We start from the raw sequence: 16,215 nt of genomic DNA on the forward strand, positions 1-16,215 counted from the left end.
GGGCGCATTTTCCCGTGCCTTAGTATGCTTGGCGCGGCGTCGGGGCATGGCTTGAGTGGAGGGCCAAGAGGCCTCTCTGTCGCGGCCACGAGGTGGCCGGTCGTCCATGTCATGCGCTGGTGATGTAGGTGCTTCCTCCTCTAGTCGGGGTAGCAGCTTGCGCTTTGGGTAACTCTTGGAGGGGCATTCGAGTTCATACTCTTCGGCCGCAAGGACTTCAGTCCATCTGTCAGCTAGCAAATCCTGATCAGCTCTAAGCTGTTGCTGCTTTTTCTTGAGGCTGCTTTCCGTGGCCATAAGCCTGCGTTTAAAACGCTCTTGTTTGGCGAGATCCTCTGGCACGACGAACTCGTCGTTGTTGAGGCTTGCTTTTTTTTCGGAGGGAGGTGTATAATTATCGTCCTCAACCTCTTGGTCTGCCGCCCTCTCATGAGGGCTGGCTTCTCTGTCCTCCTGTGCTGAATCTTGCTAGAGGGGGTGTTCTTCGGCGCTATCCGGAGTAGTATTATCTCCCGTGCCGGAATCACCGTTTTTGCTTTGGCGGGATTTAGAGCGGCGCCGCTGACGCCAGCGCTTGGGCTGTTTCTTAGAGGTATCGTCCCCCGCTGTTCCATCGCCATCTCCATCCTTTGGAGTGTCCACCATATATATGTCATATGACGAGGTGTCCTTCTGGCGCCCTACAGGTGCTGGTTCTTGTTCGTCTCCTGCATCATCGTCCATGACGTCGATGTTTTCAGAGTCGAAGTCAGGCATGTCAGTTAAGTTGTCGACAGTGGCTACGAAGTGGGTGGTGGGTGGGTTTTGAATTTCCTCATCGTCCGTATCCCAACCTTGCTGACCGTAGTCCGGCCAGGGCTCTCCTGATAAAGAGAGAGACTTTAGAGAATTCAGGATGTCGCTGAAGGGCGAGTGCTGAAAGATGTCCGTGGCGGTGAACTCCATTATCGGCGCCCAATCGGATTCGATCGGCAGGGGCACGGGGGGCTCGGAGTTCGGAGAGGAATCCGGCTCCTCAGAGTCACGGGCCATGCGGAGTGCGGGGCTGGAGTTTGGCTCGATCGCCTCTGAGATCGCAGCCCCTGAGGCAGCATCCAACAGCTGATCCTCGATCGGCGCAGTAGGCTCCGAATCAATGGTCGGAACTGATGCGTGTGCGGCCTCCAAGGCGCTGTTCGGCGGTAGAGCTATATCATGCCCATCGAGACAGTGCGGCGCGCTTGGCTGTGGCTCGAATCCGTCGAAGATCAAGTCCCCATGGATGTTAACCGTGTAGTTTAGGCTTCCAAACCTGACCTAATGGCCAGGGGCGTAGCTTTCGATCTTCTCAAGGTGGCCAAGCAAATTGGCTCGCAGTGCGAAGCCGCCGAAGACGAAGATCTGTCCGGGGAGAAAAGTCTCACCCTGTACTGCATTGTTGTTGATGATCGAAGGAGCCATCAGGCCTGAAAGCGACGACACAGAGTTACTCTCAATGAAAGCACCAATGTCGGTGTCAAAACCGGCGGATCTCGGGTAGGGGGTCCCGAACTGTGCGTCCTGGCCGGATGGTAACAGGAGGCAAGGAACACGATGATTTACCCAGGTTCGGACCCTCTTGATGGAGGTAAAACCCTACGTCCTGCTTGATTAATATTGATGATATGGGTAGTACAAGAGTAGATCTACCACGAGATCAAGGAGGCTAAACCCTAGAAGCTAGCCTATGGTATGATTGTTGTATGATGAAGTTGTCCTACGGACTAAAACCCTCCGGTTTATATAGACACCGGAGAGGGTTAGGGTTACACAAAGTCGGTTACAATGGTAGGAGATCTAAATATCCACATCGCCAAGCTTGCCTTCCACACCAAGGAAAGTCCCATCCGGACACGAGACGAAGTCTTCAATCTTGAATCTTCATAGTCCTGGAGTCCGACTGAAGGTATAGTCCGGCTACGTGAACACCCCCTAATCCAGGACTCCCTCAATGTGTGTGTAGTTCAAATTTGAATTATGCACATAAATGCATTGAAAACTCAGTTAATCCTTAAAAATGTCCAAACGAACCCCGAAAAATCACAAAAAAAATAAGACAACACTCCTGTTGTTCTATGTTGACACGAGAAAATTTTTGAAAGCAATAAGAGGCAATGGATATCATTTCATCCCCAAAGGTGGGGCGTTCCCTACAGAAACCATCATGCTTGTTGTCAGTAGCTCTGGTTTGTGAGAAGCATATACCCAAACCTTCCCAAAATGGGACAAAAAATTTACCACGACATGTTGATGCCGCTCCATGATAACTTGCCAAGTTTTATGAATTTCAAACAAGTTTTGGATTTACTAGAATTTAAAAACCAGGCATCTCAATGTTTTGCCGGTAATCAATGGTACCCTGGTGTTCGAAATTCATTCACATTTCTTGCATGGGACCTAAGCGTGCACCCAAGGACAAAGATTTGATTTTTCAACCAATTTATATGCACTGGAGCATGTGCATGTAGTTCAAATTTGAATTATGCACATAAATGCATTGAAAACTCACTTAATGCATAAAATGTCCAAACGAACCATGAATAATTCCAATTATTTCATGACACACATATAGTTGCATTATCACTGCAGATAAAAGGTCTAGCCATTCAAACACCGTCAATGGCTGTTGTGACCCCATTATGTAATTGAAATCAAGACGAAAAATCGAGTAGATCCCACACAGTTTATTATAACCAACCATGTGAGATGCAGCACAAAATATCTTCGGTCTGTGTTTGAATAAGGGACCATGTCTGATGACACTTTGTGCGCCAGTTTTTTGGCTGAAGCGATTCCAAATTTTTAGCTTCCGTGGAAATATCTACCTCCCCACCCCTCTCCTGTTGGGGATCGTTGCAGAAATTAAAAAATTTCTACGCATCACCAAGATCAATCTATGGAGAGACTAGCAACGAGAGAGAGGAGTGCATCTTCATACCCTTGAAGATCGCGATGTGGAAGCGTTACAAGAACGTGGTTGGTGGAGTCGTACACGCAGCGATTTAGATCGCGGTCGATTCCGATCTAAGCGCCGAACAACGACACCTCCGTGTTCAACACACATGCAACACGGGGCCGTCTCCTCCTTCTTGATGCAGCAAGACGGATGGAGAAGTTGGGGAAGAACTCCGGTAGCACGACGACGTGGTGGTGGAGCTTGCAGTTCTTTGGCAGGGCTTCGCCAAGCACAACGGAGGAGGAGGGGTGCTGGAGAGGGGGAGGGCTGCACCTTGGATGAGGTTCTGCTGCCCTCCCTCCTCCCCTCTACTTATAGGGTGAAGGGGGAAGAGGGTCTCCCCCTCTAGATGAGATCTAGAGGGGGGCGGCGACCAAGGGGAGGGGGCTTGCCCCCAAGCCAAGGGGGGGCTCCCCCTTTAGGGTTTCCCCTCAACCCTAGGCGCATGGGCCCTAGGAGGGATGGTGCACAACCCACTTAGGGGCTGGTTCCCTTCCACATACAGCCCATAGGGCCCTTCGGGGCAGGTGGACCCTCCCGGTGGACCCCTAGAACCCCTTTCGTGTTCCCGGTACAATACCGGCAAACCACCGAATACTTCCCGTGACCGTATGATGACTTCCTATATATAAATCTTCACCCCCGGACCATTCTGGAACTCCTCGTGACGTCCGGGATCTCATCCGGGACTCCGAACAACATTCAGTAACCACATACTATTTCCCATAACAACTCTAGCGTCACCAAACCTTAAGTGTGTAGACCCTACGGGTTCGGGAACCATGTAAACATGACTGAGAAATCTCTCCGGCCAATAACCAACAGCGGGATCTGGATACCCATGTTGGCTCCCACATGTTCCACGATGATCTCATCGGATGAACCACGATGTCGAGGATTCAATCAATCCCGTATACAATTCCCTTTGTCCATCGGCATGTAACTTGCCAGAGATTCGATCGCCGGTATCCCAATACCTTGTTCAATCTTGTTATCGACAAGTCCCTTTACTTGTTATGTACTGCATGATCCCTTGACTAACTCCTTAGTCACTCTGAGGTCATTATGATGATGCATTACCGAGTGGGCCCAGAGATACCTCTCCGTCATACGGAGTGACAAATCCCAGTCTCGATTCATGCCAACCCAACAGACACTTTTGGAGATACCGATAGTGCACCTTTATAGCCACCCAGTTACATTGTGACGTTTGGCACACCCAAAGCATTCCTACAGTATCCGGGTGTTGCACAATCTCATGGTCTAAGGAAAAGATACTTGACATTAGAAAAGCTTTAGCAGACGAACTATACGATCTTGTGGTATGCTTAGGATTGGGTCTTGTCCATCACATCATTCTCCTAATGATGTGATCTCGTTATCAACGACATCCAATGTCCATGGTCAAGAAACCACGACCATCTATTGATCAACGAGCTAGTCAACTAGAGGCTTACTAGGGACATAATACGATCTATGTATTCACACATGTATTACGGTTTCCAGTTAATACAATTTGAAAGTGCGTTATATCGACTAGAGGGGGAGGGGTGAATAGGCGATTTTTATGAAAGTATTCAAAACGTGGGAGTTATGAAGACAAACGATAGAAATAAACCTAATACCCTGCAGCGGAAGGTAGACTACACTAGGCAAGCCATAGTCAAGTATTTAATAGAGTGAAAGCACAATGACTAATAGCAGCAATGTAGTAAGGATCAGGTAGGAAGATATTGTGAAGCCAGACAGAACACGTAGTCACTCAGTGAAGACAAAAGATAGTGCAAACATACAATGACTTCACAAGGAGTAACAGTAAGTAAAGGGAAGGGAAGATGAAACTAGTGACTCGTTGAAGACAATGATTTGTTGGACCAGTTCCAGTTGCTGTGACAACTGTACGTCTGGTTAGGGCGGCTAGGTATTTAAACCTTAGGACACACAGTCCCGGACACCCAGTCCTGAACACGCAGCTCAGGACACCCAGTCTTCACCGTATTCCCCTTGAGCTAAGGTCACACAGACCTCACCCAATCACTCTGGTAAGTCTTCAAGGTAGACTCCCAAACCTTCACACACTTCGTTCACCGGCAATCCACAATGTCTCTTGGATGCTCAGAACGCGACGCCTAACCGGCTGGAGGATGCACAGTACTCAAGTGTAATAAGTCTTCAGATCACACAGACAAGAAGACTTAAGTGATGCCTAATTCTCTTTGGCTCTGGGTGGTTAGGGCTTTATCCTCGCAAGGAATTCTCTCTCAAAGGCTTCGAGGTGGGTTGCTCTCAAACGACAAAAGCCGTACTCTGAATCTGAGCAGCCAACCGTTTATGGTTGTAGGGGTGGGCTATTTATAGCCACTTGGCAACCCGACCTGATTTGTCCGAAATGACCCTGGGTCACTAAGGAACTGACACGTGTTCCAACGGTCAGATTTCAAACTCACACAACAACTTTACTTGTGCTGCAAGCAAAGCTGACTTGTCCGACTCTGGACAAGATTCGCTCTCATAGTCTTCACTCGAGGACATAGGTTTTGTTTAAGCATCACTTCAGTCATTCTGACTGGTTCTCTTGGACCCCACTTAACAGTACGGTGGTTCCTATGACTCAACACAAAAGAAAGAGAACTACAAAAGATCTAAGTCTTCGAGCTGCATAGGCTTCATGTGGTGTCTTATCTTGTCATAGTCTTCAATGTGAATATCTTCATATACCACCTTTGACTTCAATGTCTTCATACATTTTTAGGGGTCATCTCTGGTAGGAAAACCGAATCAATGAGGGACTTCTACCTATGTTATCCTGCAATTCTCACAAACACATTAGTCCCTCAACTAGGTTTCTCGGCAATACTCCAAAACCAACTGGGGGGGCACTAGATGCTCTTACAATCTCCCCCTTTTTGGTGATTGATGACAAACTAGTTGAAGTTTTCAATGGGGAATATAATCTATGAAATTGTAAAGGATAAGGAATTGTCTTCATAAGTTGCAAGGGCTCCCCCTGAAGATGTGCATATAAGTAACTTGCTTTTGGAATGCAAATGCACATGGCAGGTTGTACTTGTGGAGATCCACTTCAACTTATGATGACAATCCACTATGCATGTGAAAGTATATGAAGATAATGACATGCATAATGGAAAATGGACGTCTGCAGAATGATCTAAGTGCGGAATTTATCATCGCACATGCGGAATTTATCATCGAAAAACAAGGTGGCAGATAAGTAGCAGACGACCATCGAGTTTAAGTGTTACAACTCAAAGAACCAAATGTAGCAAAATGGGAGTTGTAAGAACGAAGCAAAATATAAAGCACCCGCCCATATGGACCCGCTTGAAGACTATCAACCTCATATGCTTCTCCCCTTTTTGTCAGTGAGGAGCAAAAAGGTTTGAAGACATAGAGCATCTACTCGTTCCCATGAGGAGTAGGTGAAGTAGCAGGGTCGTTGGTGGTGTTTGGCGGTGCTGAAGAGCTTGGAGCAGAGTTGAAGCGTGCTGAAGGAGGTGTCGGTGAAGTAGCATCGTCTTCATCCTCAATAACTCTGGCAGTCACAGTTGCAGCAGAGGAAGAGAACTCCAAGTCTTCAAGGGATGGAGTTCCTCGCAGCACAGCCCTTCGAGGAGGTGTGGAGTCAAACTTGAATCGCTCAGTGAAGCCATCCTCTTGAAGATCATCTTCAGAACACATCAGCATTATCCCTTTCCATGTGCGGCGAGAGGTTTCATGGGCAACGAAAGCATTCTTGGTGGCAAGATTGTGAATGCGATTAACATCCACCAAGAGGCTTTGCATCTGACGCTTCAGCCAGTCATGATGCCTATCCTGTTTCTGATGAAGAACCACGAGAAGCTCTCGGTCGTTGAGAACACGAGTGCACTTCTTGGGTCGTGGAGCAGTTGTACTATCAGTGGCTTCAGTGGAAGCAAGGTGTGGTGCACATGTAGTGCCAGCCAAAGGATACACACGAGTGACTGCTTCAACTCCTTCAATGTTCTGAGAGAAACTCTGATGCTCTGCATTCTGAAGACTTAGAGGTTCCTTGGCAGGCTCAGGATAGATGGCTTCAATAGAGATATCCACATCAGGCAGAAAAATCCGATGATTGCGAGTAGATGGCTGATATGAGATATCGGAGTGAAGTTTGATTAGCCGCATTACCCATGGGGCGTAGAACTTCAAGCCAAACAGATCAGAGCCTGATGCAACAAGTTGGCGAATGAAGAAGTCCTGTGCATTGAAGCATTTTCCATGAAGAATATAGAAGACCAAAGTCTTCATTGCACCCTCAAGCTTGGCATGTGGAGAGTCCCCTTTGATGGGCCAGAGAGTTCGCCTGATGATGTGATAAATGGTTCTTGGCAGATACTCAAGGTCTTCAACGAAGAACTCTGTGGGATAAGCATCATCTTGGGGCAATGGCTTCATCATGCTGAGCATCTGACTCATATCCGGTTCAGGCTTCTGAAAGATGCTCTCAATAGCTTCACTATGCAGCTGACAGCCATGCTCGTAGAGATCGCCAGGAGTGGGCAAACCAGTGAGCTCAATGATGTCAAAGGCTTTGGCTTTGTGATGAACATTTCCAGTCATCCACTCCAGGACCCAAGTCTTCGGATCTCTGCTATACCTGCGGATGTGAAGTGTGGCATAGAATTGGAGCATCAACTCTTCATTCCAATGCTCTTGGTTAGTAACGAACAGAAGCAGTCCAACTTCCTTGAAGCAATCCAGAGCTTCTTCCAGACAGGGCAGACCAGCTATAGCTTCAATGTCAAGGCGCTTGTGTGGGAAGATGCGACCTTGGTTGTAAAGAATGCATGAGTAATAGCTTCACTGCGGATAGCTCCAGAACCGATCAGATGATATCCTTTCCCTTGAGTAGGGGTTCTAGGAGCTATCGAAGAATGTGTTGTCTTCTCTGAAGCCATTGATATTGAAGGAGCCAGGTGCTGATGCAGGACCTGGGAACCTTGGCAATCTTGGGATTGGCTTCTGTACCTGAGGCCTGTGCTCAACATGATAGTCGAACTGAGGACCGGCAGCAGACTCAGGAACAGAAGTGACGGGATCAATGGCTTTTCTGTCTTCTTCTTCCGTTGGGGAGGGCTCCACATTAGCAGTGGCTTCATTGGTGGTGGTGGTGGCAGCTTCAAGATTTTCATCCTCCACTTGACGAGCTGGAGGGTCGGTCATACGCACGTTCTCCTTGAGAACTGCTTCTTGGTTGGACAGGGAAGTGGGTACTTGTGGGACTTCTTCTTCCACGGCTGATGCAGCCGGATTGTCTTCAGCAGAGACTTGAGGCCTTGGACCTTTGCGAAGCCTGCGCAACGCAGGCGACGCCTGTGTAGTTGGAGTTGGCTGGGCCTCAAAGTCTTCTTCCTCTTGTGGGCGATCCGCCCATGAAGCATCGTGTGCAATTGGCGTCAGTGGACGACCAATGCTGATGAGTTCGCTGTTCTCGAGCTGAGGAAGGACTGCACCATCTTCTACATGGTCATGTTGACCAATGTCTTCAGCAGCGATGGGATCAGCTGCTGGAAAGTCTTCAGCTTCATGAGCCTTTGTGAAAGCAGGCTCATGGACTGTCAGTTGGCGTTCAGCATCAGGATAGACCATAGAAATGGGTTCAACTATCAAAGGCTCTGTGGGAGCAGCCCGATATTTCTTGGTCTTCCTCTTCTTCTTGGAGGGGGCAGTAGGAGAGGCTTCAGGATGTTTCCTCTTCCTGGCTTCAGCCTCAGCAGTCCTCGTCTTCTTGAGCTCTGAAGCAGTTGACCGGCTTTTTGGCTTCGAGCCAGTCATTTTAGTTGGGAAGACAATAGGAACTGCTTCCTGCCTTGGCGCGTCGAGTTCAGCCGTAGCGGGCTTCTTCTTCTTCTTTGCGGCCATCCTGGGATCGATGCCAGGACGCCCAAGGGCCTTGCACTTCTCAGCCTCATTGTAGGTTGCACACATCTGTCAGCCAGAACCTTCATGCGCTCACGCGAACCCTGAGCTTCTGCATGTTTCTTTACAAAGGCTTCCTTGAGCTCGTGCATCATACTCTTGAAGTTCTTCACTTCTTGCATGCTGAGCTTGGCCATATGCTTCTTGAACTGAGCCTTTTCATAGTCAATCTTTTGCTTCAGTTCAACAATGCGTTGGGCGACAGCTAGCTCTGAAGCAATGGCGCCTTGGAAGGCGACACTGAGGCCAATGGGTAGTTGCAGATCTTCAAAGCTGATGTTTGGCATGTCAAACCACTCGTCAATGAAGTTGTGGATGATGGTTACATCAAAGAGAGGCAGATCACTGAAGATTTTTGCTTCTTCTTTGCTCTTGATGAGTTGCTGAAGAGCGTCATCTGCAAGATCTTCATCACTTGACAGATCAATGGCATCATTGCACAGAATGGCAGCAGCTGTTAGCTCTTGGCCGATGTGTGGCAGAGGCATCTTGACCTTCTGGGGCTTGGAGATGCGTGATAAATCTTCGGACTGCACACTGTCTTCAGGAGGTGCAGTTGCCAGTGGCTTCGCCCTTGAGATTTTTGGTGAAGGGGCAGGCTTTGAAGCTTTAGCCTTCTTCAACTTGGTTGGCTTCGGCGCTGCAGGCGCTTCATCTGATTCAGCGTCAGCTGCAGGCTCATTCACTGCAGTCCCTTGAACCAAGATATGGGTGATGAGGCCTTCAAGGTTGTAGAAAGGACCAATGACATTGGGTTCTGCTTCGCGTGTTCCATCTGCACGGGGAGTAGAGGGACCAGGGTTGAAATCTAACCCCAAAGTCTTCTTGTTCTGCTTCGCTGAATTCTGGGCAAACTGGAAGTTGCGCTTGAATAGATTGTCGTCACGACACCATAGTAGTGACGATGGGTGTGCATCAGCAGGCTGTGGCCCACGGACCATGCAGGGATAGAAGCCCTGATCAATGGCTTCATCTCTGGACCTGGGTAGAAGATTCTTGTATAGGATGTCTCCCCACGGTCTCTTGATGGCGTTTTTCTCAGCATATTCCTGGGTTACAAATCGGTATTTGAACCATTGTTCTGCCCAATATCTTCGAATCCATTGGATTCGGGTCTTGCGCTGATTGTAATCCTCTTCAGGATCTGTCTTGTCCAGTTCTGAGAGGTCATCTGGCGGATCTCTGGATGTTTCTCCACGACGCCTTCTGCCACCTTTCCTTGCTGATTTTTCTGAAGCCATAAACTTTAAACTGAAAGGCTTCAACACGTTCAAAGGCTTCAAAGGTTTTCGCTTGCTGGACAAACATGAACTGGCTTCGGGAGAATTTATGTGATGCTGTAAGAATTCTTCAAATGAATGCAGACTATGAGAACCAAAGGATTCTCCCACGGACATGTACCTATGACAGCATTAAGGTGCGAGGGAAGGGGAATAGGTCATATGCATTCTCAGAAGATTTTGAAGATAAATCAGCTTAGAAGACATTGACCTCATCGTGCGAAGACATTGACTCATAGATAAGGAGTTGGTTCCAGATTTGTATGAATCCACAAATCAGTACAAGTGAGGAATCTAACTACTTTGTGAAGCATAAGTGAATATACTAGGCATGTTATGAGATGCAGTATGAGAGAGATCTAACTTGTGTGAATAGAAACTGCTTGTGGTAGAAAGTGACAAAGCCATAGGATCAACGGTGCTGTAAAAAGGAAGTTTTATTTACCACACTAAGAACTGCTAGACGGAGTGGAAGATGAGGCCAAGCAGTTCGATCTTCCGTGCCCTAACCTGGCGACGGAGGACACCTACGGTGACGGCGGAGAGGACGATGTCCGCGGTCGGCGTGAAGACGGTGTCGGAGAGGTTGTGGCAGCAAAGTGCTTCGTCGCCGGCGTCGTCGAGGGCTAGCGGTGGCGCTAGGGTTCGTGCGAGAGTGGAAGAAGAGATAATGACCGCTGTGAAGTGTGTATTTATAGGTACAGGGGCGGCACTGCGTTATTACACAGGTGCCCCTCGCAATTCGCATCTGAGGAACACGTGGCCATTATGCGGAATTTTGGGGTTTGTTCCACGTCCCACGCACGCCTGGATTGTCGGGTGGTCGTTCCTACTTCTTCGGGTTTCGTGTGGGGGAATGAGCATTGAAAACGGACTTAATGGTTGTATCTATATCTTCTGCTGACAAGGACGCAGAGAAGACATTCGATAGTTTCAATAGAATGCATATGGTTTGGAGAGATAGAATTTGAGATAGAAAGCATAGAGAGGTTAGGGTCCGATCACATTCACTTAGTTCAAAAGATTCAACAAGAAGACATAGCTATAAGTGAATGCTGTAGAGGACAGAACGCTAGTATATATATATCTATATAATCAACATAGTGAAGATAATCATGAAGATATGTTGAGATTGAAGCCAAACCAAATGTGAAGACATAGCAAATATAACGCCATGAGTGAAACATTTCAACCAGAACATTTGGTGGTGCCGTTACCCACCGTATAGGAAGTATTAGACCCAGACACGACGCACAATTATCGTGGCGCTCCAAAGCCAAATTCCACATTAATGTATTCACACTTAGAATGTATGTCTTCATTGATTGAAGATATACTTTACTTCGTGTGTTGCACATCTAAGTCATCAATATGCATAAGGGTTAGGATGTGTGCCTGATCACAGGACATTTGAGGATTCCAGGATATTTAGCTCACACCATAACTTGCAAAATCTCTTCTCATCCAAGGGCTTGGTGAAGATATCTACCAATTGCTCTTCAGTGTTGACATGTATGATATCAATATCTTCCTTCACAACATGATCTCTGAGAAAGTGATGACGAATTTCGATGTGATTTGTCTTCGAGTGCTGAACTAGGTTGTTGGCAATCTTGATGGCGCTTTCGTTGTCGCAGTAGAGTGGCACTTGCTTCAGATGAATGCCATAGTCCTTGAGTGTTTGCTTCATCCACAGAAGCTGAGCGCAGCAAGATCTAGCATCAATGTATTCAGATTCCGTAGTGGAGAGAGATACACAGTTCCGCTTCTTTGAAGACCAACATACAAGTGATCGTCCCAGAAAGTGACATGTCCCTGATGTAGACTTGCGATCAACTTTGTCACCAGCATAATCAGCATCCGAGAATCCAACCAGATCAAACTCTGAGCCCTTTGGATACCATAATCCTAGAGTTGGGGTGTGAGCCAAATATCGAAGAATTCGCTTCACAGCTAAGTGATGCGACTCCTTTGGTGCCGCTTGAAATCGAGCACACATGCAAACACTAAGCATAATATCTGGCCTAGATGCACACAGATAAAGTAAAGAACCAATCATGGAGCGGTATACCTTTTGATCAAACTCTTTACCATTGTCGTCGGGACCCAGATGATGTTTGGCTGGCATTGGTGTTGTGAAGCCTTTGCAGTCTTGCATACCAAACTTCTTCAGGCAATCTTTGAGATACTTTTCTTGAGATATGAAGATGCCATTGCGTTGTTGTCGTATTTGAAGACCGACGAAGAACTTCAACTCTCCCATCATGGACATCTGATATTGCTCTTGCATCATATATCCAAACTCTTCACTGTACTTCTGATTGGTGTAGCCGAAGATAATGTCATCCACATATATTTGGCACACAAACAGTTCACCATCATATGTCTTCGTGAAGAGAGTGGGGTCTAGGGAACCAGGTATGAAGCCTTTGCTCTTCAGTAAGTATTTGAGTGTGTCATACCAGGCCCGAGGGGCTTGTTTGAGGCCATACAGTGCCTTGTTGAGCTTGTATACCATGTCAGGATGTTTTGGATCTTCAAAGCCAGGCGGTTGTGCAACATACACTTCTTCTTCAATCTTGCCATTGAGAAAAGCACTCTTCACATCCATTTGATATAGAAGTATGTTATGATGATTTGCATAGGCCAGCAGTATGCGTATGGCTTCAAGTCTAGCCACAGGAGCAAATGTTTCATCGAAGTCAATGCCTTCCACTTGAGTATATCCTTGAGCAACGAGACGAGCTTTGTTTCTGACAACTTGACCATGCTCATCTTGGTTGTTGCGGTATATCCATTTGGTGCCTATTATATTGTGCTTCCGTGGATCAGGACGCTTAACCAGTTCCCATACATTATTCAGCTCAAACTGTTGAAGCTCTTCTTGCATAGCTTGAATCCATTCAGGTTCCATGAAGGCTTCTTCAACTTTCTTGGGTTCTGTTATTGAGATGAATGCGAAGTGCCCACAGAAATTTGCTAGCTGAGTTGCCCATGAACGAGTGAGTGGACCAGGTGCATTGATGCTATCAATAATTCTTTCAATCTGCACTTCATTGGCAACGCGAGGATGTACAGGGCGAAGATTTTGCTCTTGCTGATCATTGTCGTTGTTAGAAGGAATGTCTTCACGCTGAGCATTGTCTTCATGTTGATCAGGTGCTGAGATAATAAGTTCTTCTTAAGGATGAGCTTCAGAAGGTATAATTTCTCCAGTTCCCATTAGCTTGATTGATTCACTGGATGGAACTTCATCTAGCACATTTGGCAGTTTCTCTCTTTGTGAACCGTTGGCCTCATCGAACCGCACATCCACTATTTCAACCACTTTGTAATGAAAGAGATTGAAGACTCTGTAGGAGTGCGAATCCTTTCCATATCCAAGCATGAAACCCTCATGTGCTTTTGGTGCAAACTTTAAGGTGTGATGTGGGTCCTTGATCCAGCACCTGGCGCAAAATACTCCGAAGTAGCTGACATTTGGCTTCTTGCCGGTAAGGAGCTCATAAGATGTCTTGTTTAGAAGCTTGTGAAGATAAACATGATTGATTGTATGGCATGCAGTATCAATGGCTTCAGGCCAAAATTTTCTTGGAGTCTTGTATTCATCTAGCATCGTTCTGGCCATCTCAATGAGTGTTCTGTTCTTGCGTTCGACGATGCCATTCTGCTGTGGCGTGTACAGGGCCGAGAATTCATGTGTGATGCCCAAGGTATCAAGATATGTATCAAGTCCTGTGTTCTTGAATTCAGTGCCATTGTCACTTCTGATGTGCTTTATCTTGGCGCCATAATTGTTCATAGCTCGATTGGCGAAGCATCTGAAGACATCCTGCACTTTAGTCTTGTAAAGGATTATGTGCACCCAAGTATATCTAGAATAATCATCAACAATGACAAAGCCATAGAGACAAGCAGTAGTAGTAAGAGTTGAGTAATGAGTGGGACCGAAAAGATCCATGTGAAGCAGTTCGAAGGGTCGAGTAGTGGTCATGATTGTCTTCGAGGGATGTTTGGCCCTCGTCATCTTTCCTGCCTCACAGGCACCGCATAAGTGATCTTTCTTGAACTTGACGCCCTCGATGCCTATGACATGCTTCTTCTTTGCTAGGGTGTGGAGGTTCCTCATGCCAGCATGCCCAAGCTTCTGATGCCAGAGCCAGCATTCTGAAGCTTTTGCTAGAAGACATACGGCAAGCTATGGTCCTGCTGAGAAATCTACCACGTACAAATCATCTTTTCGATACCCTTCAAATACTAGAGACTTGTCAGATTCCATTAGTACAAGGAAACGATATTTTCCAAATATTACGATCATGTTCAAATCGCAAAGCATTGAGACAGACATTAAGTTGAAGCCAAGGGATTCAACAAGCATGACTTTATCCATGTGTTGATCCCTTGAGATTGCAACTCTACCTGGACCCAATACCTTACTTTTACTAGTGTCAGCAAATGTGATGTGGCTCTTGTCGGATGGACGTAAGGTTGAGTCCATAAGAAGGCTTCTTTTGCCAGTCATGTGATTTGTACACCCACTATCAATAATCCATTCTGAAGACGCTGGTGTCGTACCCTACAGTGCAGTTAGGCGGATAGGATTCACCAAGAGCATTGTGAAGCAAAAACATTTGTCGAACCAATGGGTTATTAAAGCTTAGATCCAGATTAGGACTAATAGGGAGAGTAGCAAGCGATTCAGGAACGAAGTACATAGTAAGACCATTCGGGCATTTGATCTTGTGCCCTACAAGATGTTTAAGGTCCCCAGCAATAGCGTCAGACGATTTTGGTTTTCTGCTGGAGACCTTTCCCTGCAAAAGAGAGTTAAGCTTTCTTAGCCACCCACATCTTCAAGGGTGGCTTAGAAGCAATAAGTCTAAGTGCAGCATCTGAGAATTTTGGCTTTGGAGCCCTAGCAAACAGTCTTGCAGGCGGACAATAGTACTCATAAGAATAAGCAGAATAGTTCTTGGTCTTATGAACATGGCGGTTTGATGAACCGCTCTCATATTCATATGCCTGAGTATGGTTTCCCTGCAAAGTATTTGCATTAGTGCGACTCAGGTGAGTCCTCTATCTGTATAAAGCCTTTGGACCGTATGAAGCCTTTGGTCTGAGGTTTGTCTTCTTCATGTGAGGTGTCATGATGACATTCATAGAAAGATTCTCCAGACACCTTTTCGGAACCCAGATCTTCTTCATAGGCGGTCCATTCCTACAGTTAGTACCAATGTACCTGGCAAACACTTCACCATTCTGATTCTTAAACAGTTTATAGTTTGCATCAAAGGATTCATCAATGATAATGGGGTTAGCACAAGTGAAGCCAGATAGATTGGATGGATCTGCTGAAGGTTCCTTTGCAGCAACCCACATGGTTTTGGGGTACTGCTCAGGTTTCCAGTAAGAGCCATCAGCATTCATTTTCCTTACGAACCCAACACCCTCTTTCCTCGGGTTTCGGTTTAGAATCTGCTTTTTGAGGACATCACATAGTGTCTGATGCCCTTTAATACTTTTGTACATCCCTGTTTCAAGCAATATCTTCAACCTAGCATTCTCATCAGCAATAGCAGTGGTATCCTCAGCAGAGGGGTTAGTTACCACATCAACAGTTGAAGATATTGCAATAGCAGTAGCAGTAGAACATTCAGCAACAGAAGTAGCATTATCACGCTCAATGCATTTAAGACATGGTGGTTCAAATCCTTCCTGAGCGGAACTGATCTGTTTGGCGCGAAGTGACTCGCTTTCCTTTTGAAGATCTTCATGAGCCACTCTCAATTTCTCAAGATCTTGCTTCCTTTGAAGATAATCATAGGAAAGCTTTTCATGAGTTGTTGAGAGAGTTTCATGACGACTTTCAAGTTCCTGATACTTAACGTGAAGATTTTTTATGTCTTCAATTAAGGATTCAGATCGAGTCATTTCAGCACCTAACAGATCATCGCTTCTGTCTAACAGTTTTTGAATATGTTCCATAGCTTTCTGTTGTTC

Source organism: Triticum aestivum, chromosome 1A (genome assembly GCF_018294505.1).
Source record: "Triticum aestivum cultivar Chinese Spring chromosome 1A, IWGSC CS RefSeq v2.1, whole genome shotgun sequence".
Taxonomy (NCBI): Eukaryota; Viridiplantae; Streptophyta; class Magnoliopsida; order Poales; family Poaceae; genus Triticum; species Triticum aestivum.